A 14,831-nucleotide genomic window follows, 5' to 3' on the forward strand; every position below is an offset into this window, starting at 1 on the left:
GGGGGGGGGGGGGGGGGGGGCTTTTTCAGATAAACAGCAGGCCATTGATCCAGGACCTTCTTGCTTTGACTGCCAGGTAACAGCTTTAACCACTGAGCCCATTAGCTGCCCCTCACTGAAAATTAAAGGTTGGGAAATCGTTTAGCCTTCTACTATTTGGATCCTGACCTGAAATTATCGCACCAAATCAAACTAAAGTGCTCCAAATCCAAAGGAATACGTGATGTAGTAATTGAAGTCAACTCAACTAACCTGCAGTGAAGACAGGCTGCATGATGATACTGGCAAGTCAAATCGTTACTCCAACCAAAACAACAAGAAGAAAACGAATAGGAGAAAGACAGACATGCAGAATTAGATGCAGGAAATATCAACACAAAGAATAGAACCAATAGTCTCAGGTGTTTTAATGTGGCACCGGATGGAGCTGAGCTGTGGCAAGGAAGAGAGAAAATAAAGATCACTGCTTAAAGAGATTTAGCAATCAACAGTAATGCATCTATTTCAGCTATACATTCCCAATCATGGAATGATATCCAAATTTAAGAAAAAAAAGAGTCAATGTCAGAGATTTCTGTCTCCACCCCAGTTCAGTAGTCTTTTTTCACAGTAGACATTTGGACAGGTCCAGTGGGAAAAGAACAGGTGTAATCAACAACATTAACGACGGCTGAATTTCATTTTGATGTGTCGGTACCAGGGTCCAAGTATTGCGTGTTCTCGCTTGCTTAACTGCAATACTTAAAATGGAACAAAGCCGTCAATAACAGTAACTTCCACCAGTGCTTTTTATGCTTTGACAATTTAGAATAACTGCTGTGAAAGTGGCCAATGAATGTGAATAGAATTGTATTAGCCTGGCTCATTTAAAAAAGATGTAACATCAGAGACAGTTTCGCAGATATTCTGGATAATCAACAGACCTCACTCGTAGTTTTCATTGCAGCTACTTTCTACTGAAGACATCAGTCAAAAAACTCACTTCCTTTTTTAAGTAAACAAACCAATAAGAAGGCAGCGATGGACCATGTGCAGTAAGAAACAGTAGCCGTTTTAGGAGTTTTATTTTCTAGCAAAACAGAAAAGACTACAGCCAACAAAGCTTTCTAAGTAAATCACTTGTGATTTACTTACATTTGATCAAATGGTCAAATGTAAGTTTTCATTTTGATATTGTAAACCAATTTTCAACATGACTTATGATAATGATGAAACTCTGCTAATGGCTGGTATTGCTGCTGAGCCCACAACCATTGCAGAGCTGCTTTGTTAAAACCACACAAATAACTGTAAACTTCTCGTGATAGTTATTTCAAAGGCCACAACCACAACCTTACTCTCACTGCTGTGTGGAACATTTCAACAGCAGATCCACTCAAAATAATGAGATTCCTTCTCGCTGAGGTTCTCATCACTGGAGGAAAAAAAAAAAAAAACTCTCGGGCCACGACTGTGAAGAGAGGTACTCGGTGGACAGATCTGAGCGATGTGATGAGGGGGTACAGAGACCAGAGCAGAGAATGAGTTTCAGTGCCATTACTTTTGGGCCACAGTGGAAGAACATGCACTTGTTCCATGTCCTTGACATCATGAAAAGAGTCCAGTATGATGTCTCACCTAATTATGTCTTCATTCTCCTTTGATTTCCAGCTGAAGGTCCCGCCGGGTGTGTAATGAGCTGGTGTGTAGACTGTAGGCGGATATACTGTACGTGTGTGTGTGCATGTGGAAGTTATTGACACTTACATATGACATTTGCTGTAGACTGACTAATGTGTTGGAGACCTTTAAAAATCATAATTTGATTAATGTTGACACTGTATGAGAGCCAGAGAAAGGAATAAAACATAAAGCAGAATCCACGGACTACAGAGACAGCAGCAGAGATGGAGGGGAAAATAAAAGAGTCTTTGAAACACAGAGCTTGAACCAACAGATAGTGAGGAGGTGACTCTATGGAATGAAAGATAGGAAATAAGAACAAAAGTGGAGGGAGAGGGGGTGAGCAATAAAGATAGCTGCAGTGTGAGGGAAAGAAAAGAGAGAGAGAGAAAGAGAGAGCGACGCAGAGATGAGAACATCGAGGTGTCGGGAACTGATGGCCAGCCAGACATTGGATGTCACAGAAAAGGAGAGGTATTGAGAGCCCTGGAGGAGGGGGGAGAGGCCAGAGGGCTGGACACAAAGGCCAAGTGAGAAATTGAGAGGTTGAGTATGGGAGAGGGAGAGATGGATGAGCGTGAGAGATGAGGGAGGAAGAGGGTGGGGGGCACGTGAGTGGCTCTTCATCAAGGTAGCTTATGCTGATGGCTTTCTGTGGCACACCCAAAGACACTCACACAGACAGAGTACACACATGGAGATCACACACACCGATCACAGCTCGGATGAGCATGTGACAGTTAGCGGGGTTTACGGCTGGTTGATGAAAGGCAAGAAAGAAAGAAATAAAAAGCAGGACAGACAAGTAATAACTGTTACAGACAATCAAAAAGCATTTGAATACAAACAGAGAAAGATGTGCAAAGACATGAAGGAGGATACAGTACACCACAATCCTCCACTGGACGAGGATGAATTGCTAATTTTGGCTCGGGTGGAAGGTTTGACAGCAGCACTGACTTGCCTTGTTAAAGCTGCGTCGAAATAAAATTGTGTCGGTCCTTTTTTTTCCATATATTTTACCCCATGCTATTATATCCCACTCTAGGAAAGGTAGTGAGTGTGACAGTAACCGCTGCAAAGGAATCTGGGTCAGACATGACATTTAATAACCAGGGAACAAGCTGATACTGTTTGATCACATCAGCCTATTGTTCTGCTGTGGATTGTAGAGACAAATGGTGGCACGAACAAGATTTAGAACAGACAATTTTCCCTCCAATGTCTGTAAAACACTGTGCGTGGGAGAACAGGTAAAATAAAACTCAGATACCTTTCAGTGCTGGGATTTTTTTTTTGAATGCTTGATCACTCTTGCCTCTCCCTCTCTCTTTCTCTCACACAAACACACAGATTTTTGCAGGTACACGCACACCACCTGCACATAAGCACACCCTCACGGTGACATAAGTCTTGTCAGTGGGCTGCACCACTACTGCCATCTAGAGCTTATATGCGGTACATGTCATGGATTGATCGCGCCACAGTGATGTCAGCTACGGCCTGAAGAATGACTGTTGCCTCTAAAGCAATCATTCTCTACATACAGGTTGGGGAGGGGGGGAGTGGTCACCATACTCAAGAAGTGCTAGGATACTTCTAGGGATGTGAACTGCACAATATATCTCAAGTGACATGTCATTTGTTTCCCGCTTGTTTGTCACAAACACATTTATAACTTACAAAACCTAAAGGGCAGCGTGCGTGTCTGTAATTTTACAAGATCATAACATGCGCGCATGTATAGGAGCAAGTAACCAGTTCAAATCAATCATGTCTGTTTCTTCTTTGGTGTCTAGGCCTATGCCTCAATGACTGTGTCTGCATGTTCACCGGTGTGCAACGCCCGCGTGAGCTCTGCAGTATGTACACAGCAACAGCTTCTGACTAATGCCTGTGTTCGTTTAATTACATCTGATATGACTGTTTGTACCTGTCAGTTTGTGTTTTGTGTGGATGAAGCAGTTAGAATAATGTTCACCCCTCTGATTTAGTTTTTGTACCAATGATAAGAGCTGGAATGTGTGAGGGTTTTTGTAAATATGAGATCTTGTAAATAAACTACAATTTATAATGTAGACAGAGGGAGACATTCACATACACACACAACCCTATTAAACAATTCAATTTCAAAAGAGCACTATAGTTTAGCATTAACATTAGTCATATATGTATGCATTTGCTTTCTAGCCAGCTGGTTAGAGGAGCAGACCAATGCCACTCTTATAGCGCTTAGCTTAGCTTAGCATAAAGAATGGAATCAGGGGGAATTAGTCTGGTTCTGTCCAAAGTTCAAAAATCCAATTACCAGTGCTTCTAAAGTAAACTTATTAACACATTGTATCATATTTAATACGAACACAAACACAACAATTAGCTAAGCTAATCACCGCCAGGTCTTAGCTCAATGCAAAAACATGAGTGGTTTTAATCTTCACATCCAACTCTCGGGAAGAAAGTGTGGAGTATTTCTCCAAATGTCAAACTATTAATTTTAGCACCAAAAAAGATTAGTGTCATTAGGAAGAGACATGGGGAAATAATGCATAATAGCCAGTTAAGTTGTCTCTTTCACCAGCTCACAGGCTACAATCCTGCCCTTCCTTTCCCAGTTCCACCATAATAAACACTGAGGAATTAACTACTGTTCAGTGGTGGCAAATGGTATTTAATTAGCTTTGTTGATCTGTTTTAATTTATCCAGCCCCCACCAGTAAACAATCCAGATATTTAGTTAATCATCACTGCATCAGGCCACACCACCTGCTAATACTGATTATCTATGGATTAATGGTCATCTACTCACATCTTTCACCACACATGTGCAAAAACACACGGAGAACTTTAGCAACATGAAGCTATTTACTATCTCTTTATCATACATAATTGAAGTCATGAACACAAACATACATACACACACACACAGTATGGCATACATGCATACATAGACAGCACTTGGGATGGACAGTTTCTGTCATCGCAGCACTTTTCCAAACAGGCTCTGATTAAACAGCAGCTTAGAGCGCTTTAATTTCATGGAAGAACAGACAGCGAGAGAGGGACCATTGGAGAGAGACACACACACACACACACACACACACACAGAGCGAGCGAGCGAGAGAGAGAGGGCTACAGATGCATGGACAGGGGGAGGGGAGAAGGGAGAGGGGACTATTGGAACAGAGAGAATGAAACAAGCTGCAGCCAGAGAGTAGATTGAAAGGATGGACGGAAGATGAGGGGGAACGAGTGAGACGCAGTAGAGAGGGAGATTACTTAGGACGAGGAAGGCAGAAATGATAGACAGGATATGGGGGAGAGAAAGAGGACGTGGAGGGGTGTAAGGGGACAGGAGGAAGGAGATAAGAAAGAAAGAAAGTGAGAGAGATATGAAGGGAGAGATTTGAGAGCTTGTCCAGAATTTTAAAAAGCTTGAACCGGAGGTGAGGAGAGGCTGGGAAAGATATACGCTGCAGGCGAAGGACTTCAATATTTCAGTCACAAAAAAAATGTTTGAATCCCGGCTAAAATCTGTGAATATTGCGTATTTGTGTTTGTCTTATCTTCCGTCACACAACATGCTTCCCCCTCTCATCTCTACCTCTAAACACACAGGCACCCTATAATGCTCTCATGGCTCACACATGCTCCCAGTTAGCGGCTGAATGGAAAGAGGAGGGAGATTATTAAGGGATATCAGCTATGGGGATGTGACCACAGGGCCAAACCGTCACACCACGTTCTGAGCCAACACACGAGTGAGCGGCCGTGCTGGGAGAGCCTACAGCAAATGGAAGGAGTTAAGCCACCCGCCTGGAGCAGTCAATTTCTCCAATTTCAGGTGCGCTATTCCATAGATTTCCACACTAAAGTCGTTCAGTCAAAGGGCTTTTAGCATTCAGAAAGACAATGTGGACTATGCAAGGGCACACACACACACACACACACACACACACACACACACACACACACACACACACACACACACACACACACACACACACACAATACAGGCTTTTTAAAATGCAGGGCTTTATAATATATGTTAAAGTGCTCAGAAATCCATTTGCTTTGAAGAGCTCACTGTGGCCTTAAGGAGAACTGAGCAGTATGGCACCAGAATAGTAATAATATATGAATATTTATGCCACATTCTCTATTCTGAATTGCCTATAGATGGCACGGGATTTTTACCGTTGGATGTTTAAGTGCCTACTTGGAGCGGGACTGTGCACAGAATATGGATGCCAGAGCTTCTGTATACGTGCGTGCTACACCTTACCTTTATACACTAGATGTTTCACTGATCTGAGGATAGGCATCAACATCAAAACCCGAGCTTCCAGGTTTTCTAACTGTTGAGTTTTTGTAACTGAAGTGTGTTTGAAAAATATTTCTGCAAGTCGTAAAATGCTCAACACCATCTCCTGTGGAGTGGAGACAGAAATAAAGATGAAAATCTGGGGAAAGACATACCACATGACTGATGGAGAAGGGTACAAAAAAGACAACTCTCACACCTCACACTAGATTAGTGTGGTGGTTATTAAAACACACAGGTGAAGTGTGTGTCAGGCTGCTTGCTAATGAACATCTGGTGGACATGAAGCATCTCTCTTCACCTTTACTCTTCTCTACTCATCTCACTACCTGTCTCTCCATCCTTTCCTCACCTCACTTCACCCTTCATCTCTTTTGCCGTTTATCTACGATTTCTCTTTTGCTCCTTTCTAGCTAACCTCTACACTCTCACATCTCCTTTACCTCTCCATTTCCCCTCTTTCTGTCCGCCAGTCGACCTCTCATCCTCGTTCTTTCTCCATCTACTGATTCCGTCCTCTCTTCTTTTCATCTTCTCTCTACTGCTCTCATCTTTGCCCTCTTGTGTCCTCTTTCCCCGGCTTTTCCTTTACTTGTTTCTTTCCATTACTGTTTTTTTTCCCATTACCCCCAGTCCTTTTTCTCAGTCCTCACCACGCTTCTCCGCATTTTACATACATCCTCTTCCTCTGCCCTTTGGCAGACTAGGGTAGATAAAGCGTAAAAGAAACCTGTTTTGACTCGGGAGGGCATCTGTATTTACAACCAAAGTGTGTGTGCACCTGCTGATCAGCAGCATCCTACCCCAGGGAAGCAGCACACAGTGTCAAAGTCAATTTATTGCCTTACACCCTTCTCAATATTAAGACTGGTAAAAACTGCTGCTTAGCATTCTGATAGCATGCATCTTCCTGCTGCAAGTCAAACGACCCTCCTGCACTGATTTAATCCAGATACACGCGCACACACACACACGTAAAACACTCAAGTGGCTATATAAATGTAGTCATGCACACACGCACACACACACACACTGGATGTGATGTACAGTTTCATAGCACACTGATGGTTTCTTTGCATCAAAATCTTTTGTTTTGAGTCCTGTAGACGCTGTCCTGTTTTAATTTACTGTTCCGACCCGGTGCTTGAATGGACACACACACACACACACACACACACACACACACACACACACACACACACACACACACACACACCTTCCTCTCAGGGTGACAATAACACAGCACATAAGCCTGATTTTGAGTGATCGCCATTCATAAGGCTGTAGTTCCTGTATATAAAATGCTGGAATGGGTTGAATAGCCTCTCCTCACCATTCCTCCTCTCTCTCTTTCCCTGCATCCCATAAAAAAATAGTCGTCTTTACAAGTGCGGCTGTAGCCATAATGCAATTAAAAACTCATTCAGACAACATCCGTGTTAAATCCCCTGCTTTGAGAAACACAACAACAAGTATGAGAAGACAAGCAGGAATTAGAATAGTGAGCAGATATACAGGTTTACTGATGAAGGTAAGCAAACAACAAGTTACAGAAAATCCACAAATAAAGAAAACAATACAGTTGTTTTCAATCAATTACAGATCCCACAATCCTTACAAGCCTACACGCCCTGGGTTACTACTGACATCATATGGTGTCAGCTACAGTGGCCCTGTGGAGCAAACAAAATAACAAATGTTGTGTTTTGTAATTTGCAGATGAACGTCGTTCAACGTTGTTGTGTTTTTCACCTCAGGACCAGCAAAGTCTGCATTACCAAAATGGCAGCCACTGTGGGAAAGTAGAAAATATACATTTATAATAATTATAATGATTAAAAAATGTGAAAAAATACGAGTTCAATTAAAATGCGAGAAAAGGCGAATAGACTAACGCTGCGCCTATAACTATTTCGAATTTGCAAGGATGCTTCTGCATACGAAAATATGGCAATATATTTGGAGTTATGAGGAGTTATAAAAGTGAGCACAGCATGTCGCGGTCAGCTGCCACCACTTCTGCAGCATCGTCTTCATTTCCATTGGCCGATTGAGGACTGAGATTCAGCTCTTCTGTGTTATTTATCTTTTCCCAACAGATGTATTCAAATTGGTTTTGCTTCGTCTTACTGTATAATTTCACAGTTTGCATCTGTTGCTGGATTTCTTTTTTCCCATCAACACTTCTTAATTAACAGCCATATTGGCTATACTTTCTTTAATTAATGAACGTTATTGTTTCCTCAAGTTCTGGAGCCAATTCAAATCAGTGAAAACAACAAAACATCTCTACAGTTATTAGACGGATGAGTTTGTGCAACTTTTAGTTCAACCAATATTTTGAGGACAGACGATGAAGTTACACTGAAAGCACTACAAAAGAGCAGCAGAGGCATTTCAACTGTCAATTTTTGCCCTTTTGGATATTCGTGAGAGTGAAAACATTGAAAAAACTCTTGGAAGGGCTTTACATATTACACTACATTATCGCTATCATTATTTTTTCTTATCATTTAAAAAATTTTTTTTTTACCCTTTACATTATACCGATTTATTTTTTTTACAAACTATCTCTAAACGGTTTCCCCTTCTTCCCAGCTTATAAGGAACAAGTGAAGTTATACATTATCAGTGTCACTGTATCTTGGTTTTCCTTTATTACAACATGGACTTGTCTTATGATTATGGACGGAATTAGAGTAAGAGAGTCAATAAAAAAGAGAGCTGTGAAACATAACGGAAATGACCTTTGTTAATGCTTGGTAAATGAAAGTTTTGGTTGGAGAAATACTGTTTGATCTATCGGTTCTTCTCTCTGGTCTCTGCAGTACAAAAACAAACAATGAGTGTTGGTTTTCTATCACTGACAGGCCGGCAAAACTGTCTGTGCAAACAATGATCAGAAGGTGTGCAAAGTCTTCCTTCAATATGTTGTCATATTTATTTGACAAAGGCTGCAGTTATTTAAAGACACTGTGTATTTATGGGTTTGTCCACCTGGCTCTCATTAGCTTTATTTTTGGCACTAGTTATTGTGTTTGTTTGGCTCCAAAGTGGAGCTTTTGGACCATTTTTTACTGTGACAGAAGTGTCTTTACCCTGCCTCAAGGTGTAAGTTAAAGTCAAATATTCTGTGATCAGTGAGAGTACAGGAAGATTTAGATACTAAGAAGTCCACAATGTACGTACACGATGCATTAGCGGTAATTAGAGTCTCTGGAGTTGGTCGTAAAATTTCAAAAATCCGGGACACATGCCTGAAGCATTTCATAACCAAACTTACAAATGGGAACAATGTCAGTATGGAGGTGTCTTGGTGACAACTGTCCTGTGGACGAGTTCTCGCAGTGCATCCCCAACAATCTACCTATCTGAGTCATAACACTCGCTCTTAGTAAATTGGCTGGTACGCACACAAGAGACAACGAGTAAAAGAGTGTGGGGTTGCGAGAGCGAACGCTGTGGGGTGAAATACTGTATCTAAAGTGTCAAATGTTCACACACTGTCGTGGTATTATGATAGCTCCCTTGAGACATGCGTGGAAGGTATGTGTGTGTGTGTGTGTGTGTGTGTGATCCAGTTATTAATCTGTATGACAATAAATCTTATTTGCGGTGGATGCTGAAATTAACCAGGCAATACCAAGATGAGTACTAAATTGCATGACAAATGTAAATTTGATTTATGGTAATTATGCTGCAATAAGGCAGCCTGAGTTGCAATGTGCATGCACACTTGGACTAATTCACCTGCCACCACACTCATACATACAAATGAAGCTATGTTAAAAAATAGAGCATATCAACAGAGATTTATGCACCACTCAAACAGATATGACTATTACAAGCCTGGGTGCTTCAGGCCAATTAATGTGTGGAACATGCATAAACATATACATGCTGCATGCACACACAATATACCGTATATTTGCAATAACCATAACCTCAATTATAAGTTAAAATCGCCAATAAATGAACCTAATTCTCCGGAGGCAATGTGTACGTGAGCTGTGGAATTCCAACCTAATGGTATCATAAATTATGTGAATTTTTTTTTGATATATAGACTCACGCAAATGATCATGGAGATTCATGCACACGGCATAGCAATGTGTCATGTGAATCCCACAACTTGAATCATGTCACCTCAAAAAATTAAGCTCACTGACACTACTGAGCTGAGCATGCAAATTATGTGAACACACACACACACACACACACACACACAGAGATAACTGCACCAAGAGTCACCGTACAGCAGTGCACTTTAATTACAGAGTTCATCTCATTTCTTCTCCTCTCTCCTTTATCACTGGCTTGGTTCTTATTAATCTTCATAAGAAAGCAGAGGAAAGGGAGCCAGCTCCTAATAGCTCACTGATTTACATGATGAGTTTTTCCCGGGAAAGGGGACAGGAGAAAATACGAGTACACGTACGCAGACACCTTCACACCCTCTCTCTAATACACACAAACACACACATTCAGAGGAATGTAATTTGTTTTCATATTACTAAAACAAAGAATCAGAGGCAGATAAACACACATACTCACGCAAAAAAATCTATACCCAAACACGCTCATAAAGAGAACAAACCCTGCTATAAACAGATGAGTTAGCACTCGCGCGCTGCTTTGCTTGTTTAGCGTGTAACTCAATTTGAAATGCTAATACTGCAACAGGCTCAGGGGCATGCAGCGGCAGGCCAGCATCATCGGCCCGCTTCCTAGCTATTTAACTCCACTCTTTCAGCACAGAACAGTTGTGCTCTGTGGTCCCATAATTCACAGACAGTGAATTACATTGATTGGGCCTTTTTGGGCACACATTGCACGCTGGACCTACTTTGAATTGCAGATAAAGAGGAGAGGAGGTGGCTATAATATACTGCATCATATTTAAGTGCCCGACCATGTTTGTGTCTGGGTTGTTTTCAATTTCTGACTATCTGTGGTGTGTGTGTGTGTGTGTGTGTGTGTGTGTGTGTGTGTGTGCGTGTGCTGTAGAGCTTACATTAATGATAATGAACGCAAGCTCAGTCATTAGAATCCATCATCAGTCGGAGATGTTTTGGGTTTCGAGGGAGGGAGGATAATGACAAGGATGAGGGAGAAGAAACTAATGACTAAATTGATCATGTATGAAAATGTGCACATCACACATAAAAAGAAGCAGGCCGGCTAGACTTTAACACTATTACATGCAGTGATTTATCAGCAGGCATGTATGTGTGAAGGGACTAGTGGTCGCTTCACAGTGGGACTAGTGCTGCAACGGATCATAACACTCACGGTTCGGATTGTATCACAGATCAGAGTCACAGATCGGATCAGCACAAAAGAAAGAAAGAAAAGGGGAGCAAATAGAACTTTTAGAGATCCTCGATCACGTTTTTTTGCCACCGATGCTAATTGACGATCATTGATGATCCATATTATTGTCCTTTTACTTAGTGTTTTCACACCTCAGAAAAACACACAATTCAAATGATAAGGAAATAAAAGATTGTATTTTTATTGATTGAACAAATATTGTCATTAGTAGTTTTAATGATGTAATATAAGCTGCTTAGAGCTAGTATGTAAACAGCTCATAATTCATCTCTAATATCTATTTTATGTTACCAAAACTACATTTTACGAGATTACATGTGAACACATGGCGATAACGTTAAAATTTACTCATTTTCACTGAACAGAGCCTGAACGCATCACAATGTAACCGAACGGAACCTTCGTTCGTTGACCGTTAGCGGTGCTGCTAACGTTAGCTCTCAATTTGTCAATTTGAACACGGACCAGTTGTTTACAATGTAACCTTATCAGAGATCGGTGACTAGAAAAGCATAAATGCAGATGTGCTGATCACATATTTTACAGAATTTTGGCAGATAATGGAACATGAACGTCTGCACCAAAGTTAATGACAATCCATCCAATAGTTGTTGAGATATTTCAGTCTGGATCAAAGTGATGAAACCGATCGACCGGCACAGCCATCAATCTTAGTCGAATAAATACATGCCGAATAAATACATCTTTACATAACTGTTGCTTGTTCACACTCACAGCCGTTAACCCTTTAAAATGTCTCTAAGACCATTATACAGGATTTTCAGATGAAAAGCACATCTGAATCTTTTATGCTAACTAATGCTTTCATTTGTAAGTGCACATGAAGCTCAAGTGTATTAGACGATTTCTATGAAAATTAGGATTAGCCCAGAGGCTGGAACTGGCACTATGAAAGGGAAGTAGACGTGAATACGGAGGAAAGCATGATACACTGCAGTGAAATCAAAACAATAACGCTGGATGTGAGTGGAAATCTGATTCCATGTTAAGTTTCTTCAAGGTGTTGGTAAAAACTTCTGCAAAAATCATAATCGTAATAAAACACATTTTACTAACTACTGCCAATCAGCTCCTCGCACTAAACCCGTTCAGCCAATTAATTACAAGAACTTGGAGGAGGAACGGGTGTTTGGGCCGCAGGAATTTCTATAAAACTGAGCGAAGGAGTTTTGCAGGACCGACGACTCCACATTTATGTTTGTTGGCTTTTGACGATAACAGGTGGAGCTCACAGCAAGAGCTCCAATTAAAATCAAAATCAACCTGCCTGCTTGTAATTGCTTTTCCGCCTCCACATTGAGTGTGTATGTGTGAAGTTGCTGCTTAATTTAAAAGACGTCTACATTTCACAGTCTCGTTTGGTTGTTAGACTTGTTCCCAATATTCACTCTTTTAATCTAGTTTGTTATAATTTCAAGTTATCTTTATGGCTGTGTAAAAAACACAAAGATTAAATCCTGCACTTTGCTCTGCGAGTATGTGTGTGTGTCAGAGGGCAGCGTGTCTTATTTCTCCTGTGGATACCAGAGTACTTTGTGTTGCCGCAGAGATTAGACTGAGCGCCCAGACCCATCAATATCTAGGACTCCTCTATTGCTCACACACACACACACACGCACACACACACACACAGTGATGGAGTGAGCGGAACAGACCTGACACTCTCACTCACCGGTAAATGGCTGCACTGATGGACTGAGGCTATTCAGACGCACACACGCACGCACACACACACACACACACACACACACACGCACTCGGCTGGTGATGGAGTGAGGCCATTCCCTCTCCTCACCTCATGCCCAGTAGCTGGCTGGCGGCCCAGTGTAGACTTGCCAATTGGCTCTTCCACCAAATCAACCACACAAACTTTTCTGATGTGCTCAATACAGTACAGTACAGTACACTCTCTCTCTCTCTCTCTCTCCCTCTCACTCACTCACTCTCACACACACACACACCCCTACTGTAGAGTCCTGGTGGGCACCTTCCCTCCAGTTCACACTTTTCAGGCATTTCAAAAGTTCGCAATTCTTTTAAAAAGTGGAGTCCATTGTCATTTGACCTGCCCCTTGGGCTTACTTAGACACTTAAATACACTCTTTTCTCCACATCTACCACGTTCATTACCCTAATGAAAACTATTACACTGTAGATTAAAATCACATTGTTCCTTTGATTGCTTACATTTTTATGGTCATGTAATGAATATGTGCGGCTTAGGTTATAATCATAAGCACTTTTCTTTTTCCTCCTTGCCTACAGCCCCTCTTTATGATATAACTTTGATTTTTACATCTCACTACAGTTAAATATTACACTGGAATTTAATTTAGTCTTGGACGGATTCTTTTTCCATAGTGGCGTGGCTCTATACCACAATGTCGGTCTGTCTGCCCACCTCTTTGGTTCAGACCCTTATGACCCTTTACCTGCAAAGTTAATGGCATTACCATCAGCCACAGTTGTACTTTGTTCTAATTAGCAAAGTATGAAAATGTAAAAATGTGTACGCTCAGCGCGTTGTTCGTTGCAGTATTTGTAACTCCAGAAGGGCTTACAAACACAATATCCTGTGAGGAAGCTAGAAGTCAATGAGCGATACTTAAAGAATGCCACACATGTAATTGCTCAATTCATGGAAGGAATTGAATTAACTGTAAACTCGCATACCAAATACTCATGGACACGCTTGATCACCGTTATGCAATCCCTGTAGGGACAGGATATCTGAAACAAGACGTGTGACAGTGAAACGAAGGTGGAAAGGGTTAATATCCCGTAAACAATTGGATTCAGCTCACAAAGCATGATCTCAAGTGTAGATTTCTAAGATCTCCTCGTTTAGAGTATTTCAAGACATATTGATCATCTTTCTAAAATTCTGAGACGTATAAATAATAAAAGTGTATTCATTATATTACTTCCTAATTCAAATGATTTGCTTTTATCAGTATCTGTGGCAGTCACGTCTGCAAATCCGCGTGCACACAGCGCTTAACGTACAATATGTGTAGACACTTATTCTTGCCGCAGTTTCTAAATATAAGGCAAATAAATTCTGAGTTTAAAGCTCAGGTGATCTTTACCACACTGTTCCCAAACATCAAGACCAAACACTGCTCAAAGTAGTTCCTCAGGTCTTTAGGCATTCGAGCAACAGTTTAAACCTGCTGAACAGGCGGCGTCAAGTCTGATGTGTTGCATGCACACAGTCGCCACAATCTTTTCTTTCACACTGCAAATAACTCATATCATCAGATAATCTGAATACTTTTATTACTTTTGAGAAGTACAAAGACACGTAAACACACTGAATGATCCCATCACATCAGGTCAATAAATGTATCAAATGATAAAGTGTGTGTGTGTAGTTTAATGATTATAATCAGACATTTCTAACTTCACATTAACACCAGAACAGCCCATCGGTATTTGGGGCCTGAAAATATATCTCACGAAAGTAGAAAGCCAGAAAATAAACACCTCGATG

This window comes from Anarrhichthys ocellatus, unplaced genomic scaffold (genome assembly GCF_004355925.1).
Source record: "Anarrhichthys ocellatus isolate YVR2014 unplaced genomic scaffold, GSC_Weel_1.0 scaffold24, whole genome shotgun sequence".
In the NCBI taxonomy this organism is placed as follows: Eukaryota; Metazoa; Chordata; class Actinopteri; order Perciformes; family Anarhichadidae; genus Anarrhichthys; species Anarrhichthys ocellatus.